This window comes from Odocoileus virginianus, chromosome 17 (genome assembly GCF_023699985.2).
Source record: "Odocoileus virginianus isolate 20LAN1187 ecotype Illinois chromosome 17, Ovbor_1.2, whole genome shotgun sequence".
Lineage (NCBI taxonomy): Eukaryota > Metazoa > Chordata > Mammalia > Artiodactyla > Cervidae > Odocoileus > Odocoileus virginianus.
In genome coordinates, this window is record NC_069690.1 from 47,728,090 (window position 1) to 47,737,777 (window position 9,688).

At 45.9% G+C, this 9,688-nt stretch overlaps 1 long non-coding RNA gene and 2 other non-coding genes across 3 annotated transcripts; 1 reads left to right on the forward strand and 2 right to left on the reverse strand.

The window, feature by feature from the left end:
* Positions 1-1,794: 1,794 nt before the first annotated feature.
* On the reverse strand, positions 1,795-1,866 carry TRNAQ-UUG (transfer RNA glutamine (anticodon UUG)). The gene has a single exon. It is a non-coding gene; the product is annotated as a tRNA-Gln (tRNA).
* Positions 1,867-2,099: 233 nt separating this feature from the next.
* TRNAM-CAU (transfer RNA methionine (anticodon CAU)) lies at positions 2,100-2,171 on the reverse strand. The gene has a single exon. It is a non-coding gene; the product is annotated as a tRNA-Met (tRNA).
* A 3,795-nt stretch (positions 2,172-5,966) lies between these two features.
* LOC110146432 (uncharacterized) lies at positions 5,967-9,307 on the forward strand. The gene is made up of 2 exons (XR_002316556.2): positions 5,967-7,027; positions 8,984-9,307. It is a non-coding gene; the product is annotated as an uncharacterized lncRNA (long non-coding RNA).
* Positions 9,308-9,688: the final 381 nt, after the last annotated feature.

Consider the following 9,688-nt stretch of genomic DNA (forward strand, 5'->3'; position numbering starts at 1 on the left):
AGGCAGCCCCACAGTCGGGCTAGGGTTGGGTGCAGGGGCTGTCTGTTAGTGAGCAAAGCTGTGCTGGCATGAGGAAGGGGATAGACTAGGTCCAGATTTGCACCACACGCAGCAGCTGCCCTCCAGGAGTGCTGTTGCCTGAGTTCTGGTGTCACGGGTTACCTGTGTGTGTGTGTTTTGGACATCCTGGCAAGTAGCTGCTGTCTGGTGCCCTTGCCCTGGACCAACTTCTCAGAATCCAGATTTCTCAGTTCCATTTCTGCCTCGCCTCTGAGCTTAGGCCAGTTGTAGCCAGTGTACATGCTGGTCCTTCCTTCGCACCCCTGCTGGAGTGAGGATTGGAGTTCATGTACTGCTCACACATCAGTTTGCTGCTGACCTTGGGTGTGGAGCAAGGGCACTGCCTGTCTAGAGGCTCTTAAGCTCTGCCACTGACTTAAAGGTGTTCTGTGGCCTCACCTGCTGGCCCAAAGCTGAGCAACAGAAGCCTCTGGACACACCGCCTGCAGTGAGATCTCAGGTCCTCACAGTCTAGTCAGATGCATTAGGCGAGGGGACTGCAGCTCAGGCAGGCAATGCACAGGCCACTTGGCCACCAAATGTGGGCTCCCACCTCGGGCCCAACCTTGGCACTTAACACGCCACCTCCTTCCACACGGCACTGGCCTTTCTCCTGATTAGTAACAGCAAGCATAGAGTCCGTCTAAAGCAAGTGAACCCTCAACTCTGATGCTCAGGGAAGTAAAGGACCTGGCCTCAAATTTGGGCAGAGGCCCCTGGACTTTGAATAAGGATAAATCATGTGTTTGGGGATTTTTTTTTTTTTTTTTTTTTTGTCTTCGGTGTTTTTGAGTCATAGGTATACTGTATTGGATAAAGAACCAGGCACTCATTGAAGGCTACTACTTACGAAGCTATGGAAAGCCTGGCTTTTTAATTGAGAAAAACAGTATCTTCTTTTCCATGTCCCTGTAAGAAGTGTTCCACATTAGTTTTATGTGGACGTTTCCAAAATCTTGATGAAAGAACTTGTACGCACAGTTCTAAGGGTGAAGTGTAGTTACTCTTAGTGAGTCATGCAAGTAGTAAATTGTATGAGACATACTAGTATTTCTAAAGCTACACTGAAGCTGCAAAAAACCTGGATTTATTCAAGGAAAAACTATCTTCCTGTCTCCTTGTAAAGACTTGCTTTTAAATCAGATCTATGTAGACATTTCTTACACGCTTCATGAAAAGTTCTAGGCATGATGTTCTTCCCTAGCCACCCAGGTGCCACGTGGGCAGTACCTGAAAGGACACTTTTCTGTGTGTGTACAAAGAGTAAACAGCCTGCACTGAAAGCTCACCAGTGGAGAAGGTTAAGTAATTGTCCTGACGTGGGATTCCAGAGGTTAAAGGGTGCATGATGAGCCATCTCAGGACAAGAGTATTAGCTCCTTTGGTCTCTTTTATTTTACTTTTTACTTTTTGGCCACATGGCACGACCTGTGGGATCTAGTTCCCTAACCAGGGAATCGAACCTGGGCCCTTGGCAGTGAAAATTCAGAGTCCCAGCAGCTGGACTTCTGGGGAATTCCCCTGGTCCTTTAAAAAAAAGAAAAAGTCAAACTGGGCAGGGAGGACATTAAAAAGAACAAAGACATCCCTAATGTGGCTTCTGGGGGAAGGGGAGCACTGGCGATCAGATAGACCAGGGTCTCAGAGTTGCTGCCTGTCCTGTGCCAGACCATGTCCCTGTGTCCCAGTGCCTGGGACACAAGAGGGGAAGACAAAAATGGCCACAGGCAAAACAGGTTCTACCGAGATTTGAACTCGGATCGCTGGATTCAAAGTCCAGAGTGCTAACCATTACACCATAGAACCATATGCCACCATGTCCCCTTGCAGGCCACTCTTGGCCTAAGTGCCCCTGGGATGGGACAAGAGGGGTACACAGGTCCCATTAAGATTTCGACATATCTCTGGATTCAGAGTCCAGAGCGCTGATGGTGACGCCATAGAACTAGCTGTCACCCCTGGACACCAGGGTCCACAGCCCAACCTTGTCCCACAGCTGGGGACACAAAAGCCATATAGCAGGCAAAAATGTGAGCCTATAGCAGAGGATGGTTTCGATCCATCGACCTCTGGGTTATGGGCCCAGCACGCTCCCGCTGCGCCACTCTGCTGTAATGTACTCCCTTCCTGAGTCTGCCTCTGACTACCCCAAGCTTCCCTGGGCGCAGACCAGCAGACGAAACTGGACTCAGGGAAGGACCCTCCTGCCAGTGCCCATATTCATAAAGTGGATTTTTGCTCTCCCTCCCTCAACTGCTTATCAAGAGAAATTTCTGACCTTTTCTGCTGTTTAGTAAATGTCAAGCAGCACAATCTTTACCCAGAGTGTCCTTGGACGATGGTAGCAGGATTTGTATTGCGGTGATGCTGGCCGGATTTCAGAAGAGAGCAAAAGCAGCATTTCTCTCCATCATTTGAAAGGTTCCTAATCTGTCCAATTGTCAGTAACTTTCCTTTTAATCCAGTTTCTTCTCTTGACCTACTTCTTCCCCCATAGCCAAGGAAGCTGTTTCTTTCATATGAAACTGCTTAAAGTGTTACAAAATCTTGCTGTTCAGCTTTCTAATTCAAAGCAAAACATTAAAAATAACTTTGCATTTCAAAGAGGTAAAAACTGTTCTCCCAAGAATATTCTGAATATAAATCCTTTGGTGGGGGGGAATCTTTGAATTTGTGTTGAAACTTTTCATGTAAGAACTGTCCATGAAGCTTACTGTTGCAGATAGTAAGCTGTCTCCTTTCTTACACCAACAGAATCAACAGGAAAAAGAAATACAGAGACTGAAACTACTGGAATTCTATGGCCAAACTCTGAGCACCACACCAATCAAAGGATTGGAACTATTTTTTTTTAACTTCTTATTTTATGTTGGAGTATAGTGTATACCTCAAAGTGATTCTTTTATACATAGTCATGTATCTATCCTTTTCCAAATTTTTTTCTCATTTAGATTGTTACATAATATTGAGCAGAGTTCCTGAGCTATATATACAGTAGTAGGTTCTTGTTGGTTATCCCTTTTATATATAGCAGTGTGTACATGTCAGTCCCTAACTCCCTAAGTATCTCTCCCCCCCTCTCCCTTCTCCTCTGGTAACCATAAATTCATTCATTCATTCTATGTCTGTGAGTCTGTGTCTGTCTTGTAAATAAGTTCATTTGTATAATTTTTTAGCTTCCAAAGGGATATCACGCCCAAAGCATCTAGGATATTGTTTGAGCCAGATAAATCTAACTACATAGGTACATCGGAGAGAAAAAGGTAGCCTCTGGGCCGCACATCTCATCAATGCCCGGGGCAGGGCTTAGACAAAACCAGATTGGAGGATTGGGGTCAAAGAGCTTTCTGATGACATGTGCGGAGGGACTTCTCCGAATGGGTGCAGAATTTGAGAAGATTCATGTTCCACGCGAAACCTCTTCCAAAGGTGTCTACTGTAGGAAAGGCTGACCCAGGTTGCCTAGCTAGTCTGCAGATGTCTGTCAGACTCTTTTCAGCCATCCTGCTGATGTTTCACCGTTGGACTGAACTGGCTGTGGCGACAGGGAAACAACATGGAGTTTCCCACCAAGCTTGCCTTGGCTGACTCCCACGTACAAGTTTTAGTGACCAAGCCTCCATCCCAATGTTGGCTGCGGACAGAGCGGGCAGCCAGCCACCTAAGAGCTAGGCCACGTTGGAACAGACCCTAAGTTCGCACCTGGACTTAATCTGCTTTCCCTTCGGGACCCCCACTATCTTCACCACACCCTACACAACACCGCTCCCGGCAAACCAGGGGGCTTTACAGTGACAGGATTCTGCTCTTGGGAAAGGATTTCTCTTTTCAGTACCTCACCGCCCAGAGGCAGTGCCCTAGAAAGGCGTGACGGCGCCTGTGTATTTCTTCAGCACACCCGAGAAGTGAGAGCGCAGGAGCAAAGCGAAAGAGCTGGGGAGGAGGCCGCCTCGCTTTCGGCCTAAAGCCCTGTCGACCCGTGACCCTGGGCCCACGGCCAAGCCCGGCACCCGCTCCACTTGTCCGCGACTGAAGCGGCGGACGGCGTGCGCCCGCCCACGGATTAGGCCGGGATCGCGCCGGGTCTCGACAGAACCAGGCTTCTCCCTCACGGCGGCGCCGGCGGTCCTGTGGGAGCGGTCACGTGGGAGCGGTCACGTGGCTGGGCAGTCACGTGTCCTGAGGACGTCTGCGTGCGACGCCGCGCTCCCGCGCTCCCGCGTGGGATGTGTGCGTTTCGCAGCTTGCGGCGTGGGTAAGGGTACCCTGCGTGCCGCACGTTAGACAGCTTGCCGTCCGGAGCTGCCCCTCCGCGGGGACGCGCTGATGGACGCCCGGGCCGTGTAGACCCTGCGGGCTCCGGGTCGGGGTCCAGGTGTCCCGCTCCCCGCAGGGCCCAGGATGGGTGGGGTCTCCAGTTAGTGCAGTTTCGAGCTCCCTTTTTTAAGAAGAATGCGAAATTAGATACGAAGGTGAATGTTGATTAGAATAAGAAAAGTCAATTATACACAGCTATTTAATATCACAAACTTCAAACAAAGCACAAAGCTTTTCTCTAACTGCCTAACACTTCTCATTTGTTTTTCAATTTTTAAATTGCAGACCTTAATTACGCCTTCATATGGAAATAATTTGGTAATACTGTTTGTACAGGATAAACAGAAAGATAATTCACTTTTGAGCAGGGGTAATCAAATTTTTCTCTTAGTAGTAGTTTTGAAAAGATTGTTAGTCTTGCCTTCCTTTGGTAATGTTACTATTCTTTTAGGGTTGCCCTCAGATTTGGCCAAACCTATCGGTGGCTCAGACGGTAAAGTGTCTGCCCGCAGTGTGGGAGACCCGGGTTCGATTCCTGGGTTGGGAAGATCCCCTGGAGAAGGAAATGGCAACCCACTCCAGTACTCTTGCCTGGAAAATTCCATGGACTGAGGAGCCTGGCGGGCTACAGTCCATGGGGTCGCAAAGAGTCGGAAGCGACTGAGCGACTTCACTTTCACTTTCATCCTGTGTTTGGAGCCAACGATCCATCTCTAATCCGTGGTGGCCTCCTAACAGTGGCTTGTTAGGAGCTTTGTGTCATGTATTCCATGATCTATATTTCATGTCAGATCAGGAAGAAATGGAAAATGCTTTCCATGTTTGCTTTACTCATCTAAAATAATTGGATCAGGTGTGTTTCTGCCCTCCTAGCAGAAGGAGCCTACTCTGTTCTTAATGTGATTGGTGTGTGGCCAAACATGGATTTCCAAGGTGGCTCAGTGATAAAGAATCTGCCTGCCAATCCAGGAGACAACAGGAGGGGAGGGTTTGATCCCTGGATGGGGAAGATCTCCTAGAGGAAGAAATGGCAACCCACTCCAGTACTCTTGCCTGGAAAATTCCATGGTCAGAGGAGCCTGGCTAGCTGCAGTTCATGGGGTTGCAGAGTCAGACACAATATTCAAGTAAGCATGCTTATATGCTGTGTGCAGTCCATGAGTTTTGACAGTTCTAAAGATATTCACTAAAATGAAAGTCTGATGTAAGTGATCTGTCTTGTTGAAAACTGTAATGCAAAACAATACAGGCAATGTTTAGTCTTGGAATAGGCTAGCCAATATCATGTAACAGATTTCCTGTTAAAAAATAACTCTTTCAAAATGTTTCAAGAAGTATCTTTTTTTGTCCATTGTACCTTGATTCTTTGTAAATGGGATTACAATTTTGAACAAACAGATTTTTCATTAAACAGAGTTGAGGGAATTATTGTTCATTCTAACAGGTTTAGTGAAGCATCACAGTAATCAATGAAGTAGATAATCAGTGGGTGGGGCCACCTGGTGTGTCCTGCTGACTGGAGGGTTGTGGTTTTCCTTTCTGTTACCATCTTCTTCCTTCTGCTTTTTTTTTTTCTTGTTTTTTTTTTTTTTTTTTTTTTTGCTTCCTGTTAAGAAGTGTTCTGACTCTCATAATACCTTTCATCTCTGTGTTGTCATTTTTATTACCCATATTTTCTTGGCTATCATGATTCTTCCATGATTTTTATCATTATAGTTTTTAGTTTCCATTGTGGTATACTTTTTGATATTTTGAAATTTCTGCTAGACTTTTTCTTTTAGTTTTTTCCCCCCTTTTTTCCTTCTTTCCAGTAAGATACTTCCTTCTGTTTGAATTTTTATATGGTCAGTAATTCTTTAAAAGTATACTAAGTTAATCTGAATTTAAGGCAACAAGTGCAACTCAAATACATTTCTTATTGCCCCTACAAGTACTGAGCTTCGTGACTATGTAATGAAATAATCATATACCACATCCAGTGATTTATTGGTGAATGAGTAAGGAGTTCCACCACAGGAAAATTAATTTCTTCAGGCCCTTTTGCTGTGTCATATGAAGGTTGAAATGAGTTCATACTGATGTTTCCAGCTCTAGTCCGGAAACACGTGGTTTCCTCCAGCCCCTCCTTAACTTCTCTGTAGCTCACTATCCAACATAAGAAATCTTCTTCGCCCACTTTTAACAATTGTGGTATTTGATTTGTGTAGAGGCAGGGCTTGTGTCTCATCTTTTTATTTCCTAAATGAAGCATAGTGTCTCCTGTGGATGTAGCTCTGCATTGATGTTGAATTGACATGTTTAACTTTGATTTTTGCCATCTGAATTCTCTACAAAAGAGTTGCATCAGCTTCCATGCCCATGTTCTGACTGCCTGCTTCCTCTCAATTTCTCATCCCTAACCTAGGGCCAGCAGGATGAGGCAAGGTTTTCATCTTGCCTTGCAAGATGTTTCAATCCAAAGGCTCAGAGAAGTTTTCTGCCTGGGCCAATGGACAGTAACTGATTGGAATATAATCATTCACTCATTATGTCACTTTCCAAAACTTACTCTGCATCAGGCCAGTGCTAATCAGGAGCTCCACCTCCAAGCTCAGAATCCTGTTGGAATAATGTGCATAATGACTGTCCCAGACTGCGAGCTGAGAACCAGGTGGGTATGAAGCAGGTCCAAGGGAGGAGCAGTTCTGGTGGCAGGTGGCTGGGGTGGCTGATGGAGGCGCCATGGGAGCAGGGTCTTCCATTCGGGTAGCTTGGTGAGCGAGTGAGGGGAGGGGAACCGGGGAAGGGGGCTGACCATGTGTGAGGGAATTTGGGTTGCTGGTCCAGGTGAGGAGTGCTGAATCAAGGCTGCCTCCCTTTCCTGGACTAATGAAGGCAGGGCCTGTGTCCCCTTTGCTCCCTGTGGGTCAGGGCATCCAGCACTGGGCCCAGCATGAGGAATGTTTGATGAGTGAACAAGCTAGTGAATGAATGAATGAAAAAGTGAATGCATGAGTGGGCAATGAGTAGCCCATAAATCAAAGTTTGCCCAGAGGTTTAGAACTCAGGCAATGAGAGGACCAGGGATGCTTAGACAAACACTAAGAAGCTACAGCCCAGGTGGAGTGGGGCTGGAGCTAGGTCCCCTGAGTCAAGGCAATAGAAGCTCCTTTATTCAGAAGCAGCCTTTAGCTATTGAATTTTCTGTCCTACTGTGTTTTGCCCGTTTCCATGTTTCTGTGTTTTGGGGGACGCTAATGTCCTTGACTGGAGAAGGCAATGGCAACCCACTCCAGTACTCTTGCCTGGAAGATCCCATGGACGGAGGAGCCTGGTAGGCTGAAGTCCATGGGGTTGCGAAGAGTTGGATACAACTGAGCAACTTCACTTTCACTTTTCACTTTCATGCATTGGAGAAGGAAATGGCAACCCACTCCAGTGTTCTTACCTGGAGAATCCCAGGGACACCAGAGCCTGGTGGGCTGCCGTCTATGGGGTCGCACAGAGTCAGACATGACTGAAGCGACTTAGCAGCAGCAGCAGCAACATCCTTGACTGGAGATGATGCTAAGGGCAACTGACCTGGCTGGCCCTGGGACACTGGTCACTACAAGGGGCATGAGCCTCATACCTTCATCTCCTGCTTCCAGGCTGTCCTTGGTGTTTTTTTCAAACTTTGGGAAATATGGCTTAGAGCACAGAGGCACAGGGGACAGCCTGTGCAGGGCCACCTATCCCAGGGCACATTCTGAGGGCTGTCTTTCCAGAACCATTGCCTTAATCCAGGAGGTAAGTACTATACACATAGACAAATATGTAAGGTTTCTATGATATGTGTGAAGAATTACATAGGGACACACCCACAGACCTGCTTTCTGCCCTAGGCGTACAGAGTGATCATGCCTCCCCAGTTTCCAAATCACCTAAGGGAGGCCTTTGGAGAAGAGATTTTGGTGGAGGAGGATTAGAAACACACTTTCAGGTCCAGTTTATACCAATAAATTTAAGGGTATTTTCAGAATTTTCTTTTTTAAATTGGTATTATAAGATTTATCTCTGAGGCTCTCATTTTTTTAAAGAATGCAATTCAACTAGGAATGTGTTTATTTTTCACCTATAAAATTCAATTTCCAAAAATCAGATGGAGTTTAAAACATTTTACCAATTTTTAGGTGCTCCAATGAAAATGTAATTTTAAGTTGCAGTTACATTAGTGAGACATGTGAGACTTCTCTATTGGTCCAGTGGTTAAGACTCTGAGCTTCCAATGCAGGGGTTGTGGGTTCAATCCCTGGTTGGTAAACTAAGATCCCACATGCCGTGCAATGTGGCAAAAAAAAAAAATTTTAAAAAGTGAGACATGTTTATTCTCTTTTATTAGGGAAAAGGGCAGAATCCTAATAAGCGGAAGTAGCTCATGTGAGCAGCTGAGTGAGGGTTGTTCTAGGCCTTTCCTGGTGAGCAGGTGGTAGATCAGCCCTGACTATGGGGCACACACATCCCCATTACCACACCTGGGCAGAGTCACCCCTTCATTTCTTTAATGTGTGGGTGTCCTAGTATATTCAGCTGGCTGCCACTCATGTACATTACAGAACTGTGTCGATTTCCATTTTGAACCCTGCAGGAATCAACCAAGCACAACTGTGCTGGTAACTTGTAAATTCCTGCACCTGGAACATCTGGCTCTGAAGATACCACACTCCCAGCTTTGCTCTATTTGAATGACCTTTCTGTGGAAACTCAAAACACTTTCCACAAAATGCTGGTACAAGGAAGCACAAAAGGGCTTAAGAGAGCCTGCACCACCTCCCTGGAATCCGGGAGGCACCCCTGTCCCACTGTGCTCACCCCCTCCATTTGTTTCTTACTTGCCTGTTAAAGGCGCTTGTGTTGTTTCAGCCTTTGGTTGTTATGAATAGAGCTGTTATGAACATTCTTAAATAAGCAATTTTGCAGGCATCTGCTTTCTTCTCTCTTGGGTAAATACCTAGGGATGGAATGGCTAGAGCTACACTTATGTGGTAGGGGTCTGTGGTGTGTGTGTGTAGGACTTTATGTATTAATAAGGATTAATAATTAATACATAAAGTATTAATACAGCCCCAACCAGTTTCCAGATCACCTAAGGGAGGTCTTTGGAGAAGAGCTTTTGGTGGTGAGGATTAGAAACATACTTTCTATCCCAGTTAATATCAGTAAATTTAAGGGTATTTTCAGTATTTTCTTTTTTAAATTGGTATTATAAGATTTATCTCTGAAGCTCTTGATGATGAATGAAATTCAACTAGCAATGTATCATTCGCCTATAAACTCATTCTTTCCAAAAATC